The 26,193-nt window shown below is 37.3% G+C and overlaps 1 protein-coding gene across 2 annotated transcripts in view; it reads left to right on the top strand.

The window, feature by feature from the left end:
• The window catches only part of EEPD1 (endonuclease/exonuclease/phosphatase family domain containing 1), a 147,184-nt gene that overhangs the window by 117,400 nt on the left and 3,591 nt on the right, over positions 1-26,193 (top strand). Inside the window, exon 10 of one of the 2 annotated variants that reach the window (XR_006197806.1) lies at positions 2,530-2,547. The exons of the other annotated variant lie outside the window; for it this stretch is intronic. The gene's annotated coding sequence lies outside the window, so the exon portion shown is untranslated. Of the gene's footprint in view, positions 1-2,529; positions 2,548-26,193 lie in introns of those variants that run through there. 2 annotated transcript variants of the gene reach the window in all.

Genomic DNA, 26,193 nt, shown 5'->3' on the forward strand with positions numbered 1-26,193 from the left:
TGTAGTCCAGAGAGTCTGATGATAGAGCACTGAGCCCAGCAGGATCCATGAAGGTGCCCTGAGACTCCCACCTTAAGAAATAGCAATGAAGGAGGGTCTTTAAGTGCCTAGAAACACAGCTGAGCCTACTATAAATAATACTAAAGCTAGCGATGGGGGTGGGGGGGGGTGACTAAAGGATCAAGAAGGAATGTGGCAGTTTATTAGAATTTTAGTGTGGCTTTTAATGAGTAGCTAAGAGATTCCTTCGGTGGGGACAGTAACTATGAATAGTCCCGGAATCTATGTCGGAGATCAACAGTTACTGAACAAGTGAAGGATCAAAGTTGACAGGCGTCGGAAGCATTATTACTGTGACTGCCGGATTAAGTGAGCCATTGGCTTGCTGATGCCAAGGGGGTCTCTTCATTACTTTAATTACCAAACCCAAGACCAGGTTTCAAAGACTGATGTCGAGTAAATGCCCACTATTTGTAGAACTGGTAAACAACTGGAGCTCTAGGAATTTGTTTAGTTTTCCTTCTGAATTTTTCTGAACATCATGGTTCACCACTTATTTATCCAAGTTTAAATTACCAGAGAATCTTTTAGAAGTCCAATCTTTTCATATTTATCACACTAAGGAGTCTCATGGGCCTACATGCAAGCAGCAGTTGGACTGAGTAGTTTCGGTGATGAGGCCAGCTAGACCCAGTGAATTTATGGGATCAGACCTGAGAGCCTTTGCAGGCAGCTTCCAGACAGACCCTGGAGGCAAGGGCTCTAATTCCCATCCTCAACATACAGTATGCTCATGTTCTCAAAGCCTAGGCTTGTCCCTGACAAGTCTAGTCACTTATGTAACCCCTAAATGCCTCAGTTGCCTTCCCACAGACCCTCCAGAATCCCAGTTTTCAGGACCCTGTTTACCTGGGGGTATGGAGTTAGGGAGGTGAAGTCCTTTGTCTGCTTTCCACGGTTTCATTTGAAGACAGTCCAGAAGCTTAAAGAGCTTGAAGGGTGCACTGTTACTGGGTATCTGGGGTCTGGGACAGAAGATCTAAAGATGCCACAGAGGTGTGGTACATCAAGGTGGGGCTTGGGGTCAGAAATCGTGAATTCCCTAGCCTTGTCTGTGATCCAGAAACAATGGGGACCTCAGTTTGTGGGCCACTGTTAGCTGTTGAGCTGAGAAATCTCTTTGACTGGAGGATCTGGTATCTTCTCTCTCATTTCTCTAAAAGGAAAACACTGGTTTTTCTTTTTTTTTAATTTTTTTTTTAACGTTTATTTATTTTTGAGACAGAGAAAGACAGAGTATGAACAGGGGAGGGGCAGAGAGAGAGAGAGACACAGAATCGGAAGCAGGCTCCAGGTTCTGAGCCATCAGCCCAGAGCCCGACGTGGGGCTTGAACTCACGGACCGTGAGATCGTGACCTGAGCTGAAGTCGGACGCTTAACCGACTGAGCCACCCAGGCACCCCAACGCTGGTTTTTCTAGGAAGTGTCTTAGGTAATTGTGTTAGGAAGCAGTGGTAAGGTAAAATAGCATCTGAATTTCAAATTGCTCTTATCTCACATAGGTGTTGCTTGTTTTAAATAGACATATTGCAATACTACTGAAGATATCCCTCAAGACTGTAAATAGTATTTAATATACTTTAGCATACAATATACTTCATATATTTATACACAGTATGAATATTGGCTTTTAGCCCAACTCAAGGAACTTTTATGAAAACTTATTAGAGATTTAGATTGGACAGAAGAGGGCACCCAATTTTGGAATAGGCCTGCAGGAGACTTTAGTAACTACTTCTCTTGAGCTCTTTAAAGGGATATACAAATATTTCCTAGGAGAATTATGCTTGCTTAAAGTTAGAGTGTAGGTCTGGGCTTAAATTTAAGGGTTAACCAGCAAGATTAATCATCTAGGGGGTCTCCAGCCTAAAATAAAATAAGGAAAGGAAGAGCCAGAGAGAAGGGAAAAGAGCTCGTCCTCCCTCAAGTGGACAGCTGTGGAGTGGCACTCAAATTTCACTCCACTCCCACTACTGCTCAAATAACTCACTAGAGAGAGAATTAGGTCTTCCCAAATCCAGGAAGACCCATTTACCTGTAAGATCCAAGATACTTAACTTCCTGGGAGATAATAAAGTAATTAACAAAGAAGCATAGTAAATATGATAGTGGTTATTTTTTTTTAATGTTTATTTATTTATGAAACAGAGACAGAGAGAGATAGAGGGTGAGCAGGGGAGGGGCAGAGAGAGAAGGAGACAGAATCTGAAGCAGGCTCCAGGCTCTGAGTTGTCAGCACTGAGCCCGATGGTGGAGCTCAAACTCACGGACCATGAGATCATGACCTGAGCCAAAGTCAGACCGCTTAACCAACTGAACTACCCAGGTGCCCCTGATAGAGTTTATTTTTAAAGGGAAAGAGAAACAAACATCTGTTTTATCTAAATTTGAGATATTTACACCTGAGATAACCACATACTTGCTGCTGTTAAGAACTTTGATATAAATGGTGTTTGTGATTTTTTCAGGTTTACCTCATCCCCATATTGGAAAAACTGTCCAGCATTCCACAATCTCTTGAAGTTATCACCCACTGAAATTCCACCTATTTTTTTAAAAGAACAAACCCCCAAAACTTTATTTGAAGAGTTCATGTCTTATAATAATCTGATATATAAAGTGGAAAAATCAAAATACAGAAAAGTATGTGTATTAATTTACCATTTGTGCTAAAAAATAAGGCAAAGTGTTTTTACATATTTGGTATCACATTTGATAGATACGCATAAAATATCTCAGGGCTACAACACACACACTCACACACACAAACTAGTGAAGCTGGTTGTCTTCTTTTCCCCAGATTTACTGAGGTATGATTCACATATAATATTGGGGTATACAGTGTGATTGATGACTTAATACATTTATATATTATGAAATAATTACCACAGTAAGATTCTTAACACCTCAATCACCTTACATAATTACCATTTCTTTTTTGTGGTGAGAACATTTAAGGTCTGTTCTCTCAGCACCTTTCAAGTATACAGTATTGTTTACTATAGTCACCATGCTGTACTTTAGACCTTTCAGAACTAACTGGAAGTTTGTATCCTTTAATATCTCCCCACCCCCATTCCTGGTAACCATCGTTCTATTCTGTTTCCATGAGTTTAGCTTTTTTAGATTCTACATATAAGTGATAATCATAGAATATTTTCTTTCTCTGATTTATTTCACTTGGCATAATGCCCTCAGGGCTCATCCATGTTGTTGCAAATGACAGGATTTTCTTCTTCCTCCTAGCTGAATAGTATTCCAGTGCGTGTGTGTGTGTGTGTGTGTGTGTGTGTGTGTGTGTATCACATCTTTATTCATTCATCTTTTGAAAGACACTTAGGTTATTTGCATATCTTGGCTATTATGAAAAATGCTTCAGTAGTTGCTGAACTGATTTATGTTCTCACCAACATTGTACAAGTCCCTTTTCTCCATATCCTTGCCAACTTGTTACCTCTTGTCTTTCTGATAACAGTCATTCGAACAGGTAGGTGGTGGTATCTCATTGTGGTTTTGATTTGCATTTCCCTGATGATTAGTGATGTTGAATGCCTTTTCGTTTACATGTTGTCAATTTGCATGTCTTCTTTGGAAGAAAAGGTTCAATTCTTTTGTTCATTTTAAAATCAGATTGTATTTTTTGCCACTGAGTTGTGTGAGCTCCTTGTGTATTTTGGACATTATCCCCTTATCAGATACATGATGTGCAGAGATTTTCTCCCATTCCATAGGTTGCTGTTTCATTTTGTTGTCTCTTGTTGTGCAGGAGCTTTTCAGTTGGATGCAGACCCACTTATTTTTTCTCTTGTTTCTACTTTTGGTGTCATATCCAAAAAAATTAGTGCCAAGACCAGTGTCAAGGAGCTTTTTCCCTACATTTTTGTTTAGAATTTTTTTGGGTTCAAGACTTGTGCTTAAGTGTTTAATCCATTCTGAGTTAATTTTTGTGAGTGGTTTAAGAAAGAAAGACATCCAATTTTATTCTTCTGCATGTGGATATCCAGTTTTCCCAACACTGTTCGTTGAAGAGACCACCCTTTTCCCATTGAGTATTCTGGGCTCTCCATTCTGTTCTATTGGTCCATGTGTCTATTTTTATGCCAGTACCATACTGTTGTGATTACTATAGCTTTGTAGTATAGATGGAAATCAGGAAGTGTGATGCTTCTGGCTTTTTGTTCTTCCTCAGTATTGCTTTGGCTATTCAGGGTCTTTTGTTGTTCTATGTGAATTTTAGGATTATTTTTTTTCTATTTCTGTGTGGGAAAAATACTCTGGGTCCTGGGCTTTTCACACTGGAATTTTGATAGGGATTGCATTGAATCTATAGATGGCTTTGGGTAACACAGACATTTTAACAATATAAATTTTTATGATCCATAAACATGAGCTGTTTTTCCATTTATTTGTGTCTCTTCAATTTCTCTCATGAAAGTTTTGTTTTAGGTATATAGAACTCCTTGGTTAATCTATTCCTAAGTATTTTGTCATTTTTGACGATATTGTGAATGGGATTGCTTTCTTTTTTTCAGATATTTCATTGTTAGTGTATAGAGACACACAACTGATTTCTGGTATCTTGCAACTTGACTGAATATGTTGATTAGCTGTAATAGTTTTTTGGTGGAGTCTTTAAGATTTTCTGTATATAAGATCATATCTACAAATAAAGACAGTTTTGTTTCTTCATTTCCAAGTTAGCTGCTTTTTTTCTTTTTCTTGCCTGATTGCTCTGGCTAGACTTCCAGTACTATGTTGAATGTGGGTGGTGAAACTGGACATTCTTATCTTGTTCCTGATCTTAGAGGATAAGCTTTAAAAAGTTTTTTTAATGTTTATTTTTTTAATTTTTTTTAATGTTTATTTATTTTTGAGACAGAGAGAGACAGAGCATGAACAGGGGAGGGGCAGAGAGAGAGGGAGACACAGAATCTGAAACAGGCTCCAGGCTCTGCGCTGTCAGCACAGAGCCCGACGCAGGGCTCGAACTCACGGGCCGTGAGATCATGACCTGAGCCGAAGTCGGACGCTTAACCGACCAAGCCACGCAGGCGCCCCAATGTTTATTTATTTTTGAGGGGGGGTGAACACAGCATGAGTGGGGGAGGGTTAGAGAGAGAGAAACACAAAATCCAAAGCAGGCTCCAGGCTCTGAGCTGTCAGCACGGAGCCCAACATGGGGCTTGAACTTGGGAATGGCAAGATCATGACCTGAGCTAAAGTCAGATGCTTAACTGACTGAGCCACCCAGATGCCTCCTTACAGGATAAGCTTTTAAACTTTTCTCATGGAGTATGATGTTGACTTTGGGCTTCTCATATGCAGCCTTTATAATGTTGAGATTCATTCCTTCTATACCCTATTTTTTTAGTTTTTTATCACGAAGGATGTTGAAGTTAGATATTTTTTCTGAATCTATTGAGATGATCATATGATTTTTATCTTGTATTCTATTAATTTGGTATATCACATTTACTAATTTGTGTGTGTTGAACCATCCATCCCACTTGATCATGAAAGTGTGATCCTTTTAATGTTATGTTGAATTTTCTTTGCTAATATTTTTTGAGAATTTTTGCAACTGTACTCATCAGGGAGATTGGCCTATAGTTTTGTTCTTGAAGTATCCTTATCTGCCTTTGGTAGCAGAGTATTATTAGCCTTGCAAAATGAGTTTGGGAATGTTCCCCCTTCAATTTTTTAGAAGAGTTTGAGAAGGAATGGCATTAATTCTTCTTTAAATGTCTGGTAGAATTCACCAGGAAAATGATGTGGTCCTGGGCTTTTCTTTGTTAGATTTTTTTTACGACTTATTCAATCTCCTTAATTATTGTTCTATATTCAGATTTTCCATTTCTTGCTTATTCAGTCTTTGTGGGTTCTATGTCTCTAGGAATTTACCCATTTCTTCTAGGTTATCCAATCTGTTGGTATATAAGTGTTCATAATAGTCTCCTATGATCCTTTGTGTTTCTGTGGTATCAATTATGTGCCTTTCATTTCTGATTTTATTTGATTCTTCTTTTTTCTTAGTCTAGCTAAAAGTTTGTCAATTTTGTTTATCTTTTCAAAAAACCAGCTCGTAGTTTTGTTGGATTTTTTTCTACTGTTTTTTTGTCTCTAATTTATTTCTGCTCTGATCTTTGTTATTTCTTTCCTTTTGTTAACTTTGAGCTTAGTCTGTTGTTTTTCTAGTGCCTTGAGGTGGAAAATTAGGTTGTTCAAGATTTCTTTTCTATTAATGTAAGCATTTATCATTATAAACATCTTTCCTAGAACTGCTTTTGCTGGATCCCATAAATTTTGGATCCAGCAAATTTTGTTATGTTGTATTCCCATTGTCATTTGTTTGAAAGGTATTTTTTAAATTTCCCTTTGATTTCTTCTTAGACCCGTTGGTTTTTCAGGAGCATGTTGTTGAATTTCCACATATTTGTGAATTTTCCAGTTTTCCTCCTCTTATTAATTTCTAATTTCATACCATTTTGGTTAGAAAAGTTACTTGGTATTATATCAGTGTTCTTAACTTTGCTAAGATTTGTTTTGTGATCTATTATATGATCTATCCTGAAGAATGTTCTGTGTGCACTTGAGAAGAATGTGTATTCTATTGTTGTTGGATGGAATGTTCTGTAAATGTCTTTTAGGCCAGTTCTCTCTAAGGTGTAGTTCAAGTCCAGTGTTTCCTTGTTAATTTTCTGTCTGGATAATCTATCCATTGTTGCAAGTGGAATATTGAAATTCCCCTACTGTTACTGTATTGTTGTCTATTTCTCTATTCATGTGTGTATTTGCCTAATATATTTAGGTGCTTCAATGTTGAGTCATGACTGTTAAATCCTCTTGAATTGACCCCTTTATCAGTATATGATGATCTTTGTCTCATTACCATTTTGGGCTTAAAGTCTATTTCGTCTGATATTGGTTACCTCTGTTCTCTTTTGGTTTATAGTTACGTGGAATATCTTTTTCCTTCCCTTCACTTGGAGCCTATGTGTGTTCTTAAAGTTGGGGAGCCTGGGTGGCTCAGTCAGTTAAGTGTCTGACTTCAGCTCAGGTAATATCTCATGGTCTATGAGTTTGAGCCCCGTGTTGGGGTCTGTAATGACAGCTCGGAGTCTGGAGCCTGCTTTGGATTCTGTGTCTCCCTCTCTGTCTCTGCCCCTCCCCCGTTCATGCTCTGTGTCTGTCTCAAAAAAATAAACAGTAAACCTGAAATAAGTTTCTTGTAGGCATAATATAGCTGGATGTTGTTGTGTTTTTTTTTTTTAATTTTTAAAAAAAAAATTTTTTTTTAACGTTTTATTTATTTTTGAGACAGGGAGAGACACAGCATGAACAGGCGAGGGTCAGAGAGAGGGAGACACAGAATCTGAAACAGGCTCCAGGCTCTGAGCGGTCAGCACAGAGCCCGACGCGGGGCTCGAACTCACAGACCGCCAGATCATGACCTGAGCGAAGTCGGCCGCTCAACCGACTGAGCCACCCAGGCGCCCTGGATGTTGTTTTTTTAATCTATCCTTAATCTTTCCTTAATCTATCCAAAAGGCCAGTCTATGCCTTTTGTTTGGTGTGATTATTTATAGGTAAGGATGTATTAATGTCATTGTAATGTTTTCTAGCTGTTTTGTATTTTCCTTGTTTCTTATTCCCTCTCGTGCTTCCTTCCTTTGTAAATTGATAATTTACCATGGAGATATGCATTGATTCACTTCTCTTTTGTAAATCTTCTGTAGGCTTGTGCTTTGTGGTTACCATAAGGTTTACATAAAACATAGATGCAGCCACCTATGCTGATAACAACTTCAATTGGATACAAAAACTCTATCCTTTTTTCCTCCCACTTCTGAGTTTTTGATGTTACAATTTACCTCTTTTTATATTGTGTATTCATTAATAAGTTATTGTAGTTATAATTACTTTTAAATACTCTTGTCCTTTAACCTTTATACTAGTCTTATGTGATTAATACTCAACCATATTACAATGGGAGTATTCTGAATTTGGCTTTATACTTACTTTTACTAGTGTGTTACTAATTACTTTTATTTCAGCTTGAACTCCTTTCATCATTTACAATTTTTTAAAATTTTCCAAATTATTTTTTGTGTCTTCAAGTTGACTATAATTTTGATTAAGCAAGCCTGTTATAGAAAGACCTGCAGAGCAAAGTGTCAGGGACATGCAGGAAAAAGGAATCCAAGCATTTTAGAGAAGGAGCCACCAGGTGGGCATAATTAGGAGAAGATGTGGGGTGGTAAGAATGCAGTAAAAGAGGGATGAGACTTCCTAAGGATGGATGGAAATCTAATTTAGAGGGGAACAAATGCAGAAAAATGAAATACAGATGCTGCTGTTTAAAATTCATCTAGGGGTGCCTGGGTGGCTCAGTCAGTTAAGCATCTGACCCTTGATTCTGGCTCAGGTCATGATCTCATGGTTGTGAGACTGAGCCCTGTATCAGGCTCTGCACTTGCTGACAGCATGAAGCCTGTTTGGGATTCTCTCTCTTCCTCTTTCTGCCCCTTCCCCACTCTTGTGCTCATGCTGGGTGCATTCTCTCTCTCTCTCTCTCTCTCTCTCTCTCTCTTTTTTCTCTCTTTCTCTTTCTCAAATAGCATTTAAAAAAATAAAATTCATCTAAATTTATATGATACAACAGGATTCCTGTGATTTGGGGATAGACTTTAAAGCATTCTGTGTGAATCACAGAACCCACGTTAGTGGTGTAAAATCATGACAGACTCCATCTCTTGCTATGGTGGAACTACACTGGCAGCACAGAACAGCTACCTCATGATAATATAAGCTGAGACCAGTTCTGCTATTAACATTTTACTGAGTCAGACTTTTAAAAATCAGTTTCTTGATTCCACCAGACTAAGTTCCTTGCAACAGGAATTGTTCTCTAAGTTGCACAACTATATCAAGTATGATACTTGGTATAATCAGACTCACCAAGTCCCAGTGGGATCAAATGAAATATCTCAGTTCAATTTCCAGTTAACGTTTCTTGAAGCACAGCTTTAATTTCTCATTCCCTAGTTCAAAAAAACTACAAGGGATCCCTCCTAAATCTAAGATAAGCTTATTAAACTTGCTGACCTTTAAAAGTCCTTCCACATTTCTACTCACTTTTTAAAAATTTTTATTCCAGTATACTTAACATACATTGTTATATTAGTTTTAGGTACACAATATGGTGATTCAACAATTCTATGTATTACTCAGGGCTCATTGTGGTAAAGAGTACTCTTAATACACCTTGCCTATTTCACTCATTCCCCTCTCCCAATTCTTTTCTAGTAACCATCAGCTTGTTCTCCATATTTAAAAGTCTTATTTTTGGTTTGTCGCTTTTGTTTCTTAAATTCCACATATGAGTGAAATAATATAGTATTTGTCTTTCTCTGATTTCACTTAACATTATATTCTCTAGATTCTTCCATGTTGTTGCAAATGGCAAGATTTAATTCTTTTTTATGGCTGAGCAATATTCCAGTGTGTGTATGTGTGAATGTGTATGTATATATGTCTCACATCTTCTTAATCCATTCATGTATCAGTGGACACTTGGGTGCTTCCATATTTGGCTATTGATAGTATGCATTTATTTCCATATTGTTACTTGTTTTATGGTTGTTTTTGTAGTTCTTCTGTTACTTTCTTCTCTTGCTTTCGTCTCTCACAGTTTGTTGGCTTTCTTCAATGATATACCTGGATTCCTTTCTCTTTATTTTTTGCGTATCTGTTCCAGGTTTTGATTTGTGGTTACCAATAGGTTTGTATATAACATCTTATGCACATAGCAGTCTATATTAAGTTGATGGCCACTTAAGTTTGAACCCATTCTAAAAGCATTAAATTTTTACTCTTCTCCCTCCCCCCTCCCCCACATTTTAGGTATATGGTGTCACACTTTACGTTCTTTTATTTTGTGAATCCATTGACTGATTTTTACAAATATTCTTATTTTTCCTGTTTTTGTGCTTATTACTTTCCTTCTGTTTATGGTCTTTCCATTCAAAAAGTCCCCTTTAACATTTCTTGGAAGGCTGGTTTAGTGCCAATGAATTCCTTTAACTTGTGTTTGGGAAACTCTCCATCTATTCTGAATGATACCTTGTTAGGGTATTCTCAGTTGCAGGTTTTCTTTCAACGCCTTGAATATATCATGCCCTTCCTTTCTCACCTGCAAAGTTTCTGCTAAAAAATCATCTCATAGGGTTCCCCTGTATGTAACTGTTTTCTTTTCTCTTACTGCTTTTAAATTTTTCTCTTGAGCTCTACTTTTTGCCATTTTAATTACTATGTGTCTTAGTGTGGACCTCCTTGGGTTTGTTTTATTGGAGGCTTTCCTTGCCATCTGGATCTGGATTTCTGTTTCCTCCCCCAGATTCATGAACTTTTCAGCTACTATTGCTTCAAATAAGATTTCTGCCCCCTTCTCTCTCTTTTTCTGGGATCCCTACAATGAGAAAGTTATTATGCATGATGGTGTCACTGGTTCCTTTAATCTATTTTCATTTTTCATTCTTTTTTCTCTCTCCTGTTCAGTTCACTTAATTTCCATTACTCTGTCCTTCAGGTCGCTGATCTATTCTGCTACCTCTAGTCTATTTATTTCCTCTAGTGTATTTTTAATATCAGTTATTGAGCTCTTCATCTATGATTGGTTCTTTGCAGAGCGTCTCAATGAGATCCTCCACTCTGTTCTCAAGGCCAATGAGAATTTTTATGACCAATACTTTAAATTCTCTATCAGGCATATTACTTATCTCCATTTCGTTTAGCTGTCTTGCTGTGATTTGTTCCTGTTCTTTTATTTGGGACATATTCCTCTGTCTCCTCATTTTGTCTAACTCTATGTTTCTCTGTGTTAGGAAAGTCAATTACATCTCCGGCCCTTGAGAGTAGTGTACTTATGAGGAAGAGGTCCTGTAGTGCCCTGTAGTTCAGTGTTCCTGTTTACCAGAACCTGGCACTTCAGGGGTGTCTCCTATTTATTTTGTGTATGCCCTAATGTTGTGACTGAGCTACATTTGCCTTCAGTTCAGTCATCTTAAATGGTTCTATTTGCCTGGTTGTGGGCAAGATTTGGCCCCTGTGTTGTTAGCGAGCCAATCTGGGGCAGCCTTGGATTTGAGTTGGGTCAGAGCAGGTGTTTGCCAGAGCGCTGGTAGCATCAAACTGCAGGGTGCTTTCCCTCTGTAGTCTCCTGTGAAGCTTTTGTTGGTAGGGCAGGGTCTGGAATCATACCAGTTATCTGTCCCCTGCCCATTGCCACAGCTGAATCTACAGTCTGACTGGTGACTGTGGTTATCTTCCCTCTCTCCAGGGTAGGAGTCACTTTGGATGGTGCTGGCCCTTGTTGGGATTGCTTGTACCCTGCTAGGCTTATGGCACTGCTTTGGATGGTCTCTTGCTTAAAGAAGTGTTGGAGGGGGCAGATCTGCAGAGGAATGCAGGGGTGGGTAATACAATGCCAGCAAGATCTGCACCAGTCCACTGTGAGAGGGGACATGGAGCCATCCTGGAAAAACTCCTGCCCAGACCACGATGGAGGAGGGCAGATCCACAGAAGAGCACAGGAGTGGGACATGATGTTAGCAAGCTAGGTGAGAATATTCATGCTGTACTCGTTCCCATAAGTGTCTGTGTGTCAAGGTTAGGGTGCAGGGGAGGAAATGGTACCCACTCTTTTGTTCTTGAAGAAGTCTCCCAAAAGTTCCTGCTCCTCCAGCACATGCTCTGAGATTAGTAAATAAATCTCTGTATACCGAAGGTACTTTCAAACTGTTTCTATGCTATATCTCAGTGGGGTTGTTTATTGTGCTATCTCTTTAAGGATGAAGACTTAGTTTCCTATTGCCCTCTGAGCCTGCTGATTTATAAATTTCCAGGTGTTAGGTCCCACTGATTATAAGAACTCATAAAGTTAGGCCCCTCTGGTTTCAAAGACAAATGTTACTGGGATTCATCTTCCAGTATGGCTTCTTTGTGTCTGGTGTGGGATCTGATCCTCTCCCCTCTCCACACCCAGGGTATCCCTCTCACCGGTGGACAGTCCCATAGGTCAGACACAGGTCCTGACTGTGTCTCTGCCCTTCCTACTATCTCTGATGTGGCCTCTTCTCTACATTTAGCTGTAGAGTCAGTTTTGCCAGTCTTCAGGTTGTTTTCTGGTTTATTTCCACTGATATGGCAGTTATTTGGTGTAATCCTAGGAGGAGGTGAGTTTGGGATCCTCCTACTCCAATGTCTTCTCTGGAAGTCAGAATTTGTTTTATTATTGAATTTTAAGAGGTCTTTATATGTTCTAGGTTACACGTCTCTTATCAGATTTATGATTTGCAAAATTTTTCTCCCATTCTGTGGGTTGTCTTTTCACTTTCTTCATGGCATACTTCAAAGCACAAGAGTATTTAATTTTTAAGATGTCTAGTCTACTTGTTGTGGGTTGTAATTTTTGTTCTAAGGTATGTTACTAAGTAAAAATGGCCATTGTGCAGATTTGTTTATATAATAGTAATTTGTCTTTGTGAAAAAAAGGATGAAGGACAAGGAGAATATATGTGTTTGTATTTGCTTATATATGCATAAACTGGTATAAAAGAAACTGAATATAGTTATCTCTGGTGGGGGAGAACTAGAGGGATAGGAGTCATGGGTAGGAAGAAGACTTTGCTGTATACCTTTTTTTATTTCATTTTTGAATAAAATAAAATATGGACTCTGCAAAACAATTAAAAAATAGTTATTGAATAAACCTAGGATTCTCATACTCATACTGAATAAAACAATATGCCCTCAAAAGGCAAGAATAATTGATTATGTGCATATGGCAGAAAAATCCACACAATGCAAGAGTATGCAGTAAAAATGAGTCTCTTTTTCACTCCTGATCCTCAGTCCTTCAGATGTCACCACTCTTACCAGTTTCTTGTGTAGCCTACCAGAGATATTATGTGACTATGCAAGTGTGTATATACCTGTATGTATATGTACCACCCATCTCCTCTCCTTAAGGGTTGATGGAGGAGTGGGGGAGAGGGGAAAATGGGTGATGGTCATGGAGGAGGGCCCTCGTTGGGATGAGCACTGGAGATTGTATCTAAGCGATGAACCATGGGAATCTATCCCAAAAACCAAGAGCAGACTTTACACACTGTATTTTAGCCAATTTAAAAATAAATTATATTAGAAATAATAAAATAAAAATAGAAACAGACTATAAACATTTTTCTGCACACATGCCCTTTACTTAAAAGTAGATTTTGGAGATTGTTCTACAATGATGTAAAATGTGCATCAATACTTATCATCAGTCTACATAATGTTTAAATAGGCTATATAGTTTTAACACATAAATATGTCACTTAACTAGTTCCTTGTTAATGAATTTTAAGGTTATTTTCTACTCTATTGTTACTACAGTGTTGCATTGAATATCCTTGTACATATATGCAATGTATGTGTGATGGATATGTGTATGTGATAGTATATACATTAGATAAATTCCTGATATGGAACTCTTGGGTCGAAGTGTATATGCTCTGAATTTCTTCATGTATTTTTCTAACAATTCTAGAATCAAATTATCAAAACATCCTCTTATGATTGTGATTGGAAGCATTTCTCATAAGGCAGGTCTAGTGGTGATGAACTCCCTCAGTTTTTGTCTGGGAAAGTCTTTATCTCTCTTTTGTAGCTGAAGAACAACTTTGCCAGGTAGTATTCCTGGTTGGCATGTTCTTTTCTTTTATATAAAAAAAATTATTTTATTTTATTCATCATGATATGTGTACTCTTTTATTTCATTTTCCTACTTCCCCTATTCCCCCACCCACCTCTCCTATGGTAACCATCAGTTCTCTATAGCTAAGAGTCTGTTTCTTGGTTTGTCTTTCTTTTGTTCCCTTTGCTTACCTTTTGTGTTGTTTCTTAAATTCCACATATGAGTGAGATCATATGGCATTTGTCTTTCTCTGACTTATTTTGCTTAGTAGTATACGCTCTAGTTCTATTGATGTTGTCGCCAATGGCAAGATCTCATCCTTTCTTATGGCTAAATAATATTCCATTGTATATATGCCACACCTTCATCCATTTGTCTATCAATGGACACATGGGCTGCTTCCATAGTTCGGCTATTGTGAATGATGCTGCAATAAACATAGGGAGTATGTATCCCTTTGAATTAGTGTTTTTGTATTTTTTGGGTAAATACCCAGTAGTGCAATTCCTGGATTGGAGGGTAGTTCTATTTTAAATTTTTTGAGGAACCTCCATACTGTTTTCCAGAGTGGCTGCCCCAGTTTGCATTCCCACCAGCAGTGCAACAGTATTTTTCTCCACATTCTCATCAACACTTGTTTCTTGTGTTTTTGATTCTAGCCATCCTGACAATGAGGTGATATCTCATTGTACTTTGATTTGTATCTCCCTGATAATGAGTGATGTTGAGCATTTTTTTGTGTGTCTGTTGTCCATCTGTCATCTTTGGAAAAATGTCTGTTCATGTCTTCTGTCCATTTTTAATTGGATTATTTTTTGGGTATTGAGTTGTATAAATTCTTAAATTTTTTGGAAAGTAATCATTTATTGGATGTATCATTTGCAAATATCTCCTCCAATTCAGAAGGTTTTCTTTTAGTTTTGTTGATGGTTTCCTTTGCTGTGCAGAAACTTTTTATGTTGATATAATCCCAATAGTTCTTGCTTTTATTTCTCTTACCTCAGGAGACATATCTAGGAAGATGTTGCTATGACCCATGTCAGATATTACTGCCTATGCTCTCTCCAAGGATTTTTATGGTTTAAGGTTCTTAAATGATTTTGAGTTAATTTTTGTGTATGGTGAAAGAAAGTGGTCCAGTTTCATTCTTTTGCAAGTGGCTGTCCAGTTTCCCCAACACCACTTGTGTTTTTCCCATTGTATACTCTTGTCCCCTTTGTCAAAAATTAATTAGCCATATAATTGTGGGTTTATTTCTGGGCTTTCTATTGTAGTACATTGATCTTTGTGTCTATTTGTATGCCACTACCACAGTGTGTGTTGTTGTTTTTTAAAGTGTATTATTATTATTATTATTATTATTATTATTATTTTAGTAATCTTGATACCCACTGTGGGGCTCAAACTCATGATTCCAAGATCAAAAGTCACATGCTCTTCCAACTGAGCTAGCCAGGCACCCCATCATAATGTTTTAATTACTACTGCTTTGTAATATAATTTGAAATCTGGAATTGTGATACCTCCAGTTTTGTTTTTCTTTTTCAAAATTGCTTTTGCTATTCAGGGTCTTTTGTGGTTCCATACAAATTTAGGATTATCTTTTCTATTTTGTGTGAAAAATGCTATTGGTATTTTCATAAGAATTGTATTAAATCTGTAGGTTGCTTTGGGTAGTATAGACATTTTAACAATGTTTCTTCTTCCTTTTATTTATTTTTTGAAAGAGAGTGGGGAGGGGCAGAGACCGAGGTGGGGGGGGGGAGAGAGAGAGAGAAGAGAGAAGAGAGAAGAGAGAGAAGAGAGAGAAGAGAGAGAAGAGAGAGAAGAGAGAGAGAGAGAGAGAGAGAGAGAGAGAGAGTCCCAGGCAGGCTCTTCACCATCAATGTAGAACATGACATGGGGCTTAAACTCATGAACCATGAGATCATGACCTGAGCTGAAATTGGACACTTAACTCACTGAAGCACCCAGGTGCCCCTCAATGTTTCTTTTTCCCATCCAAGAGCATGAAATGTCTTCCCATTTCTTTGCGTCATCTTCAATTTCTTTCATCAGTGTTTTCTAGTTTTCAGAGTATAGGTCTCTTAACTCTTTGGTTAAGCTTATTCCCACGTTATTGTTTTTGATGCAATTGTAAATGGGATTGTTTTCTTAATTTCACTTTCTGCTGTTTCATTATTAGTGTATAGGAATGCAACAGATTTCTATACATGGATTTGTATCCTGTGACTTTACTGAATTAATTTATCAGTTCTACTAGTTTTTTTGGTGGTTTTAAAGGTTTTCTATATAAGGTATCATGTCATCTACAAACAGTGAAAGTTTGTAAGTGAAAGAAGAAAGTTACTTCTTTACCAATATGGATGCCTTTTATTTCTTTTTCTTGTCTGAATGCTGTGGCTAGGACTTCCAGTACTATATTGAACAAAAGTGGTGAGAGTGGACCTCCTTGTCTTGTTCCTGATTTAAGAAAAGTGGGGGTGGGGGGTGTAGTTCTCAGTTCTCACAATTATGATGTTGGCCATGGGTTTTTCATATAAAGCCTTCATTATGTTGAGATATGATTCCTCTACACTAACTTTATGGGAGCGGGGAATGGTTATTATGAATGGATGTTGTACTTGGTCAAATGCTTTTTCTGCATCTATTCAAATGATCATATGGTTTTTAACCTTTCTCTTATTTATGTATTGTATCAAACTTATTGTTTTATGAATAATAAACTACACTTACATCCTGGGAGTAAGTCTGACTTGATCATGGTGTATGATTTTTTTTTAATGTTTTGTTGGATTCAGTTTACCAATATTTTGTTGAGGATTTTTGTGTTTATATTCATGAGAGCTATTGGTGTGTAGTTCTCTTTTTTTATGGTGCCTTTATCTGGTTTTGGTATCAGGGTGATACTGGCCTCAAATTTCAATTGAAATTTTCATTCTTGTATTTTTTGGAATAGTTTGAGAAAAATGGATATTAAGTCTTCTTTAAATGTTTGGTAGAATTTGCCTGTGAAGCCATCTGGTCCTGGACTTTGTTTTTTGGGGGGTTTTTTGATGACTGATTCAATTTTGTTGCTGGTAATTGATCTGTTCAAATTTTCTATTTCTTCCTGCTTCAGCTTTGGTAGGTTGTATGTTTAGGAATTTATCCATTTCTTCTAAGTTGTCCAATTTGTTGGCATAGAGGTTTTTCATAATATTCTGTTACAATTGTTTGTATTTCTTTGTTATTGGTTGTTATTTTTCATCTTGCATTAGTAATTTATTTGGGTCCTCTTTCTTTTTCATGAGTCTTGCCAGAGGTTTATCAATTTTGTTGATCTTTTCAAAGAACCAGCTCCTGGCTTCATTGATCCCTTCTATTGTTTGTTGTTTTTTGTTTTGTTTTGTTTTTTAAGTTTCTATATCACTTATTTCTGCTCTGATCTTTATTATTTCCTTTCTTTTGCTGGATTTGGATTTCATTTGTTCTTCTTTTCTAGCTCCTTTAGATTTAAGGGTAAGTTGTTTGAGATTTTTCTTGCTTTTTAATATAGACCTGTATTGCTCTGAACTTCCCCTTAGAACCACTTTTGCTGTATCCCAAAGATTTTGAACTCTTGTGTTTTCATTTTCATTTGTCTTCATGTAACCTTTTTTCCATTTTTATTTTTTTTTTAATTTTATATTTAAGTTCCAGTTAGTTGACATACACTGCAATATTGGTTTCAGGAGTAGAATTCAGTGATTCATCACTTACATACAAAACCCAGTGCTTATCATAAAAAGTGCTCTCCTTAATACCCATCATCCAACTAGAATATCCCCCAACAACCTCCCTCCATTAACCCTGTTTGTTGTCTATCTTTAAGAGTCTCTTGTGATTTGTTTCCTTCTCTCCTTTTCTTCTTTTCCCCCTCCCATATGTTCATATGTTCATTTATTTTATTTCTTAAATTCCACATACAAGTGAAATCATATGGTATTTGATTTCTCTTATTTCGCTTAGCATAATACACTCTAGCTCCATTGCAAATGGGAAGATTTTGTTCTTTTTGATGACATCTATGTCTATATCTATATATCTTTATCCATTCATCAGTCAATGAAAATTTGGGCTCTTTCCCTAATTTGGCTATTGTTGCTAATACTGCTATAAATATCGGGGTGCATGTGCTACTTTGAATCAGCATTTTTGTATCCTTTGGATAAATAACTAGTAGTGCAATTGCTGGGTCATAGGGTAGTTCTAATTTTAATTTTTTGAGGAACTTCCACACTGTCTTCCAGAGTGGCAGCACCAGTTTGCATTCCCACCAGAAGTGCAAGAGGGTTTCCCTTTCTTCACATCCTTGCCAACACCTGTTGTTTCTTGTGTTGTTAATTTTAGCCATTCTTAGAGGTGTGAGGCGGTACCTCATTGTGGTTTTGATTTGTATTTCCCTGATGATGAGTGATGTTGAGCATCTTTTTATAAGTCTGTTAGCCATCTGGATGTCTTCTTTGGAAAAGTGTCTATTCATGTCTTTTGCCCATTTCCTAACTAGATTATGATTATGATTATGCTTATGATTATTTTGGGCATTGAGTTTGGTAATTTCTTTATAGATTTTGGATACTAACCCTTTATCTGATATGTTGTTTGGAACTATCTTCTCCCATTCCTTAGGCTGCCTTTTAGTTGTGTTGTTTGTTTCCTTTGTTGTGCAGAAGCTTTTTATCTTGATGAAGTCCCAGTAGTTCATTTTTGCTTTTGTTTCCCTTGCCTCGGGAGATGTGTCTAGTAAGTTCTCCAGCTGAGGTTTAAGAGGTTGCTGCCTGTGTTCTCCTCTGGGATTTTGGTGGTTTCCTGTCTCACATTTAGCTCTTTCATTTATTTTGAATTTACTTTTGTGTATGGTGTAAGAAAGTGGTCCAGATTCATTCTTCTGCATGTTGCTGTCCAGTTTTCCCAACACCATTTGTTGAAGAGACCATCTTTTTTCCATTGGATATTCTTTCCTTTGTCAGAGATTAGTTGACCGTGTAGTTGTGAGTCCATTTCTGCATTTTCTGTTCTGTTCCATTGATTTATGTGTCTGTTTTTGTGCCAGTACCATACTGTATTGATGCTACAGCTTTGTAATATAGCTTGAAGTCTGGAATTATGATGCCTCCAGCTTTGTTTTTCTTTTTCAGCATTACTTAAGCTATTCAGGGTCTTTTGTAGTTCCATACAAATTTTAGGATTGTTTGTAATAGCTCTGTGAAAAATGCTGGTGGTATTTTGATAGGGATTGCATTAAATGTGTTGATTGCTTTGGGTAATATAGTTATTTTAACAATGTTTGTTCTTCCAATCCATGAGCATGGAATGTTTTTGCATTTCTTTTTTGTTTTCTTCAATTTCTTTCATAAGTGTTCTACAGTTTTCAGAATATAGACCTTTTATTTCTGGTTAGGTTTATTCCTAGATATCTTAGGGTTTTTGGTTCAATTGTAAATGGGATTGATTCTTTCATTTCTTTTTCTGCTGATTCATTGTTGGTGTATAGAAATGTGACAGATTTCTGTATGTTGATTTTGTATCCGGTGACTTTGCTGAATTCACGTATTAGTTGTAGCAATTTTTTGTAGAGTCTTTCAGGTTATCTGCATAGAGCATCATGTCTGCAAATAGTGATAGTTTGACCTCTTCCTTGCTATTTGGATGCCTTTTATTTCTTTTTGTTGTTTGATTGCTGAAGCTAAGACAAATAGTTATGGTGAGAGTGGACATCCTTGTCTTATTCCTGAGTATAGAGGACAAGCTCTCAGTTTTTCCTAATTAAGGATGATATTAGTTGTGGGTCTTTTTTTTTTTTATGCCCTTTATGATGTTGAGATATGTTCCATCTATCCCTTCTTTGTTGAGAGTTTTTATCAAGAATGGATGCTGTACTTTGTCAAAAGCTTTTTCTGCATCTATTGACAAAATCATATGGCTCTTATACATTCTTTTATTAATTTGGTGTATCACATTTATTTGTGAATACTGAACCAGACTGCAGCCCCAGAATAAATCCCACTTGATCATGGTGAATAACTCTTTTACTGTACTGTTGGATTTGACTTGCTAGTATCTTATTGAGAATTTTTGCATCCATGTTCATCAGGGATACTGGTCTGTAATTCCTCTTTATTGTGGGTCTTTGGTTTTGGAATCAAAGTAATACTGGTTTCATAGAAGGATTTTGCAAGTTTTCCTTCCATTTGTATTTTTTGGAGCAATTTGAGAATAATAGGTATTAACTCTTTTATCCCTGGTAAGCCATCTGGCCCTGGACTTTTGTTTGTTGGGAGATTTTTTTTTTTTATTTAAAAAAAAAATTTTTTTTTAACATTTATTTATTTTTGAGACAGAGAGAGACAGAGCATGAACGGGGGAGGGTCAGAGAGAGGGAGACACAGAATCTGAAACAGGTTCCAGGCTCGGAGCTGTCAGCACAGAGCCCGACGCGGGGCTCAAACCCACAGACCGCGAGATCATGACCTGAGCTGAAGTCGGCCGCTCAACCGACTGAGCCACCCAGGTGCCCCGGGAGATTTTTGATTATTGATTCAATTTATTTGCTGGTTATGGGTCTGTTCACATTTTCTATTTCTTCCTGTTTCAGTTTTGGTAATTTGTATGCTTCTATGAATTTATTTCTTCCAGATTGCCCAATTTGTTGGCATACAGTTTTTCATAATATTCTTATAATTCTTTGTATTTCTGTGGTGTTGGTTGTTATTTCTCCTTTTTCATTCGTGATTTTATTTATTTAGCTCCTTTCTCTTTTCTTTTTGGTAAGTCTGGCTGGAGGGTTACCAATTTTATTAATTCTTTCAGAGAACTGACTCTTAGTTTTGTTGATCCAGTCTACTGTTTTTTTTGTTTCTATATTGTTTATTCTCTAATCTTTATTTTTTTCCCTTCTTCTGGATTTCAGATTTATTTGCTGTTTCTTTTCTAGCTCCTTAAGGTGTAAAGTTAAGTTGTGTATTTCAGACTTTTCTTCTTGAGGTAGGCCTATGTGGCAATATACTTCCTTTGCTGCATCCCAAAGGTTTGGACTGTCGTGTTTTTATTTTCATTTCCTTCCATTGTACTTTTAAAATTTTTCTTTAATTTCCTGGTTGACCCATTCATTCTTTTTTTTTTTTAATGTTTATTTTGAGAGAGAATGAGCAAGAGAGTGCAAACAGGGGAGAGGGGCAGAGGGAGAAAGCGAATCTTAATCAGGCTCCATGCTCAACACAGAGCCTGACATGGGGCTCAATCTCATGACCTTGAGATCATAACCTGAGCTGAAGTCAAGAGTTGGACGCTTAACCAACTGAACCACCTAGGTGCCCCACCTATTCATTCTTGAGTGGGATGTTCTTTAACCTTCATGTTGTCTTTGCAATTTTTTTCTTGTGGTTGACTTCAAGTTTCATAGCTTTGTGATCTAAAAATATGTATAGTATGATCTTGATATTTTTGTACTTATTGAGGGCTAATTTGTGACCCAATATGTGTTCTATGCTGGAGAATGTTCAATGTGCACTCACAAAAAAAGTATATTCTGCTACTTTAGGATGGAATGTTCTGAATACATCTGTTAAGTGCATTTGGTCCAATGTGTCATTCAAAGCCATTGTTTCCTTGTTGATTTTCTGCTTAGATGATCTGTCCATTGTTGTAAGTGGGGTGTTGAAGTCCCCTACTATTATGGTGTTATTATCAATGAGTTTCTTTATGTTTAATTGATTTATATATTTGTATTGTTTCACAATAGGGGCATAAATACTTACAATTGTTAGATCTTCTTGATGGATAGACCACTCAGTTATGATACAATGCCTTTCTTCATCTATTGTTAGTTTTTGTTTTAAAAGCTAGTTTGTCTGGGAGTGCCTGGGTGGCTCAGTCGGTTAAGCTTCTGACTTCGGCTCAGGTCATGATCTCACAGTCCATGAATTCGAGCCCCACGTTGGGCCCTGTGCTGACAGCTCAGAGCCTGGAGCCTGCTTTGGATTCTGTGTCTCCCTCTCTCTCTGCCCCTCCCCTGTTCATGCTCTGTCTCTCCCTGTCTCAAAACTAAATAAACATTAAAGTAAAATAAAATAAAATAAAATCTAGTTTGTCTGATAGAAATAAGGTTATTCCACCTTTGTTGTCACATCCATTAACATGATAGATGGCTCTCCATCCCCCCCAGTTTCAATGTGCAGGTGTCCTTAGGTCTAAAATGAGTCTCTTGCATGCAGCATATAGATGGGTCTCACTTTTTAATCCATTCTGATACCTTTTGATTGAAGTATTTAGTCCATTTACATTCAGAGTGATTATTGAAGGATATGAATTTAATGCCATTGTGTTACCTGTAAATTTGGAGTTTCTGAAGATGTTCTCTGTTTCTTTCTGGTGTTTGTTGCCTTTGATCTATTTTCCCCACTCAGAGATTCCCCTTCTTGCAGAGGTGGTTTAGTGGTCATGGACTCCTTTAGTTTTTGTCTGGGAAACTCTTTACCTATGCTTCTATTGTGAATGACTGTCTTGCTGGATAAAGTATTCTTGGCTGCATATTTTTCTCATCCAGCACATTGAATATATACTGCCATTCCCTTCTGGCCTGCCAACTTTCTATGGACAGATCTGCAAATCTGATTGGTCTTCCCTTGTATGTTAAGGACTTTTTTTCCATTGCTGCTTTCAGAATTCTTTCCTGTTGGTGTATTTTGTGAATTTGACTATGATAGATCTATGTGATGGCCTTCTTTTGAAGAATTTTTTGGGAGTTCTCTGTGCTTCATGGATTTTGATGTCTGAGTCCTTCCCCAGATTAGGGAAGTTTTCAGCTATAATTTGCTCAGATAAAGCTTCTTCCCCCTTTCGTCTTCATCTTCTGGGACTCCTATGATGCAAATGTTATTACATTTTAAGAAATCGCGGCATTCCCTAAGTCTGCCTTCATGATCCAATACCTTTATTTCCCTCTTCTCTTCAGTTTAATTTTATCTTTATCTCCAGCTTAATTCCATAATTTTATCATCTAGGTCACTGATTTGTTCCTCTGCTTTGTCCATCCTCTCTGTTATGGCATACATTCAGGTTTGCATCTTGATTATAGCATTGTAAATTTTGGCCTGACAAGATTTTAGTTCTTTATCTCTCTAGTAGGGAATTCTCTAGTGTCTTCTGTACTTTTTTTCAAGCTCAGCTAGTAACCTTATCATTGTTGTTTTAAATTCTAGTTTAGACATCTTACTTATATCTGTATTGATGAAATCTCTGGCCATAATATTTACTTTCTGTTCTTTCTTTTGCGGTTATTTCCTCCAACTTGTCATTTTGTCCAGAAAACAAAACATTAAAAAAAACCCCTAGATCCTAGGTGTGTTTTGGTATGCTTGTTAAAAGAAGCCATATCCAAAGAATACAGTTAAAATAGTTACTATTTATAAATAAAAATATTTTTAAAATACAAATTAAAAAATTAAAAATTAAAGGGGCACCTGGGTGGCTCAGTTGGTTGAACATCTGACTTCTGCTCGGGTCATGATCTCACAGCTCGTTAGTTTGAGCCCCGCGTCAGGCTCTGTGCTGACAGCTCGGAGCTTGCAGCCTGCTTCAGATTCTGTGCCTCCTTCTCTCTCTCTCTGCCCCAACCCACTCGCATTCTGTCTCTGTCTCTCTCAAAAATAAATAAACAAACAAAAAAAAATGAAACATTAAAAAATAAAAAGTAAGCTAGATTCTATTTCCCCTAAAGCTGAAGCTTTGCAGCATTCTATGATCAGACTTGGTGTGTGCACATGGTCTGTGCTGGTCTTCTGGGTGAGGGGCCTGTTAAACTGATTCTCAGATGGACTTCCCTAGTGAATATGCACCTGCAGGTCGCCGGCGGCGCTGGCTTGGTGCAGTGGCTTCAGTCTCCACTTGATGGCACTGTTTAGCTCACTGAAGTTGTTCGCTGGTGGTGGGCAAGGGGTGAAAATAGCTTTGATCCACTCTCTCATCTCCAGAACGGGGAGCTTGTGCCCACTACTCCTCAGTAAACCCTCACAGACAAGTCAGTAATCACCACTCCTGTGTCCCAAGGTTCCATCATATCCCTGCCTTTATCCTGTGTATGAGCTGTCTGTTTACCAGGCAGCACCACCCTTCTGTGTTTTATCTCAGGTGTGGCTGTATTTCAAATCTCTAAACTTCTGAGACCCCCATGGTGTGGCCCTACTCTGATTTTCTGTGGAAGGGTCTTGCTGCACTGTGTCTGGTGCCAGCTTGTCCCAGAAGATGGGTGCATGATCATGCAGTGGTTCAGAGTTTATGGTAAATCACAACACAAAGCCAGTGCCAAGGTTTGCTGCCCTCAGCCAGCATCTTTGTTCCTATGCTGGCAAATGGGGACCCTGGAGAGGCTGTATTACCTCTACCAAATACACTCCATGAAGGGGAATTGTTTTTCCCTGTGTGCCCAGGCTATCCTTAGACCATGCTGCCCACTACTGGGTCTCTGCCCTCCTTTCCAAGTGGAGCACTGCCAGATGTGTCCCTGGTGATGGCACTGACCTCCAAAGCTTTAGATTCTGTGCTCTGTTTATTAAAAACAACAACAACAACAAAAAACAAAAACAAAACAAAAACAAAACAAAACAAAAAATACTCACAAAACTCTCTCGTTTTTTTGCAGTCAGTGGTTTTGGGGAAGTTTTTCCTGTGAAACCCTCTGTACATGTTTTCAGTTTTTTCACTTTCTCTTTCCTCTTTCAGTGGTCAGGGATCCTTCCCCTATGCAAAGCCCATGGCTCTTTTCTCCCCAAAATCAACTCTCCAACAGTTCCTACCTTCCACAGTGTGGTCATTTTTTTTTGCTTGGAGATGCACAGCTTTGTTCTCTCCATCCTCAAATCAATTTCTTGGGTATTCAGAATGATATTTATCTAGCTGTGTTCAAGGGAGGATGCAAGCTTAGGGTTGCCCTACTCCTCCACCATCTTAACTAACCCTGTGTTTTCATGTAATCTTTGATATCATCTTTGATTACTTGGTTGACCTATTCAATATTTAATAGCATGTTACTTAACCTCCATGTATTTTTGCTCTTTCAAGATTTTTTCTTGTAGTCCATTTCTAGTTTCATAGTGTTGTGGTCAGAAAATATGCATGGTATAACTTCCAAATTTTTTAAAAAATTTGTTGAGATTTATTTTGTGGCTTAATATACGATCTAGTCTGGAGAATGTTCCTTGTGCACTTGAATATGTGTTCTGTTCTTTTACAATGGAATGTTCTGAATATGTCTGTTAAATCCATCTGGTCCAGTGTGTCATTCAAAGCCACTGTTTCTTATACATTGATGTATAAATAGAGTGTTAAAAGTCCCCTACTATTATTGTATTACTATCAATTACTTCTTTTATAGGTTATTAACTGTTTTATGTATTTGGGTGCTCTCACGTTGGATACATAAATATTTACAATTGTTTGTATCCTCTTGTTGGATTGTCTTCTTTATTTATAGTGTCCCTCTTTGTCTCTTGTATTTGTTTTAAAGTCTATTTTATCCGATATAAGTATTGTTACCCCAGCTTTATTTTATCATCTATGTGCATGATAAATGTTTCTCCATCCCCTCACTTTCAATCTTCAAGTGTCTTTAGGTCTGAAATTAGTGTCTTGTAGACAGCATATAGACGGGTCTTTTTTTTTTTTTTTTTAATCCGCTAGGTCACCCTGATTTGAGCATTTACTCCATTTCCATTCTAATTAGTTGTTGATACATATATATTTATTGCTGTTTTGTTACTTGTTCTGTGGTTGTTTCTATAGATTTTCTCTGATCCTTTCTTGCTCTCTTTCATGGTTTGTTGTCTTTCTTTAGTGGTATGCTTGGATTCCTTTCTCTTTATTCTTTGTATATCTATTACTAGTTTTTTGATTTGTGGTTACCACTAGGTTTATATATAATATATTATGCATATAACAGTCTACATGAAGTTGATGGTCACTTAAGTTTAAACTCATTCTTTACTCCTATCCCCATGACCCCATGTTTTAGGTATATGGTGTCATATTTTTACATCCTTTTATTTTAGGGATCCCTTGACTAATTTTTACAGAAATACCTATTTTTACTTTGTGTTTTTTTACTTTTCATATTCTCTAACTTACGGTCTTCCTTTCCACTCAAACATTCCCCTTTAGTATTTCTTGTAGGGCTGGTTTAGTGGTCATGAACTCCTTTAGTTTTTGTTTGAGAAACTCTTTATCTTTGCTTCTATTTTGAATGATAGCCTTCCTGGATACAGTATTCTTGCATGCAGATTTTTTCCCATTTCCGCACTTTGAATATGTCATACCACTCCCCTCTGGCCTGTAAAGTTTCTGCTGAAATACCAGCTTATAGCCTTATGGGGTTTCTCTT

Source organism: Panthera leo, chromosome A2, assembly GCF_018350215.1.
Source record: "Panthera leo isolate Ple1 chromosome A2, P.leo_Ple1_pat1.1, whole genome shotgun sequence".
Taxonomy (NCBI): Eukaryota; Metazoa; Chordata; class Mammalia; order Carnivora; family Felidae; genus Panthera; species Panthera leo.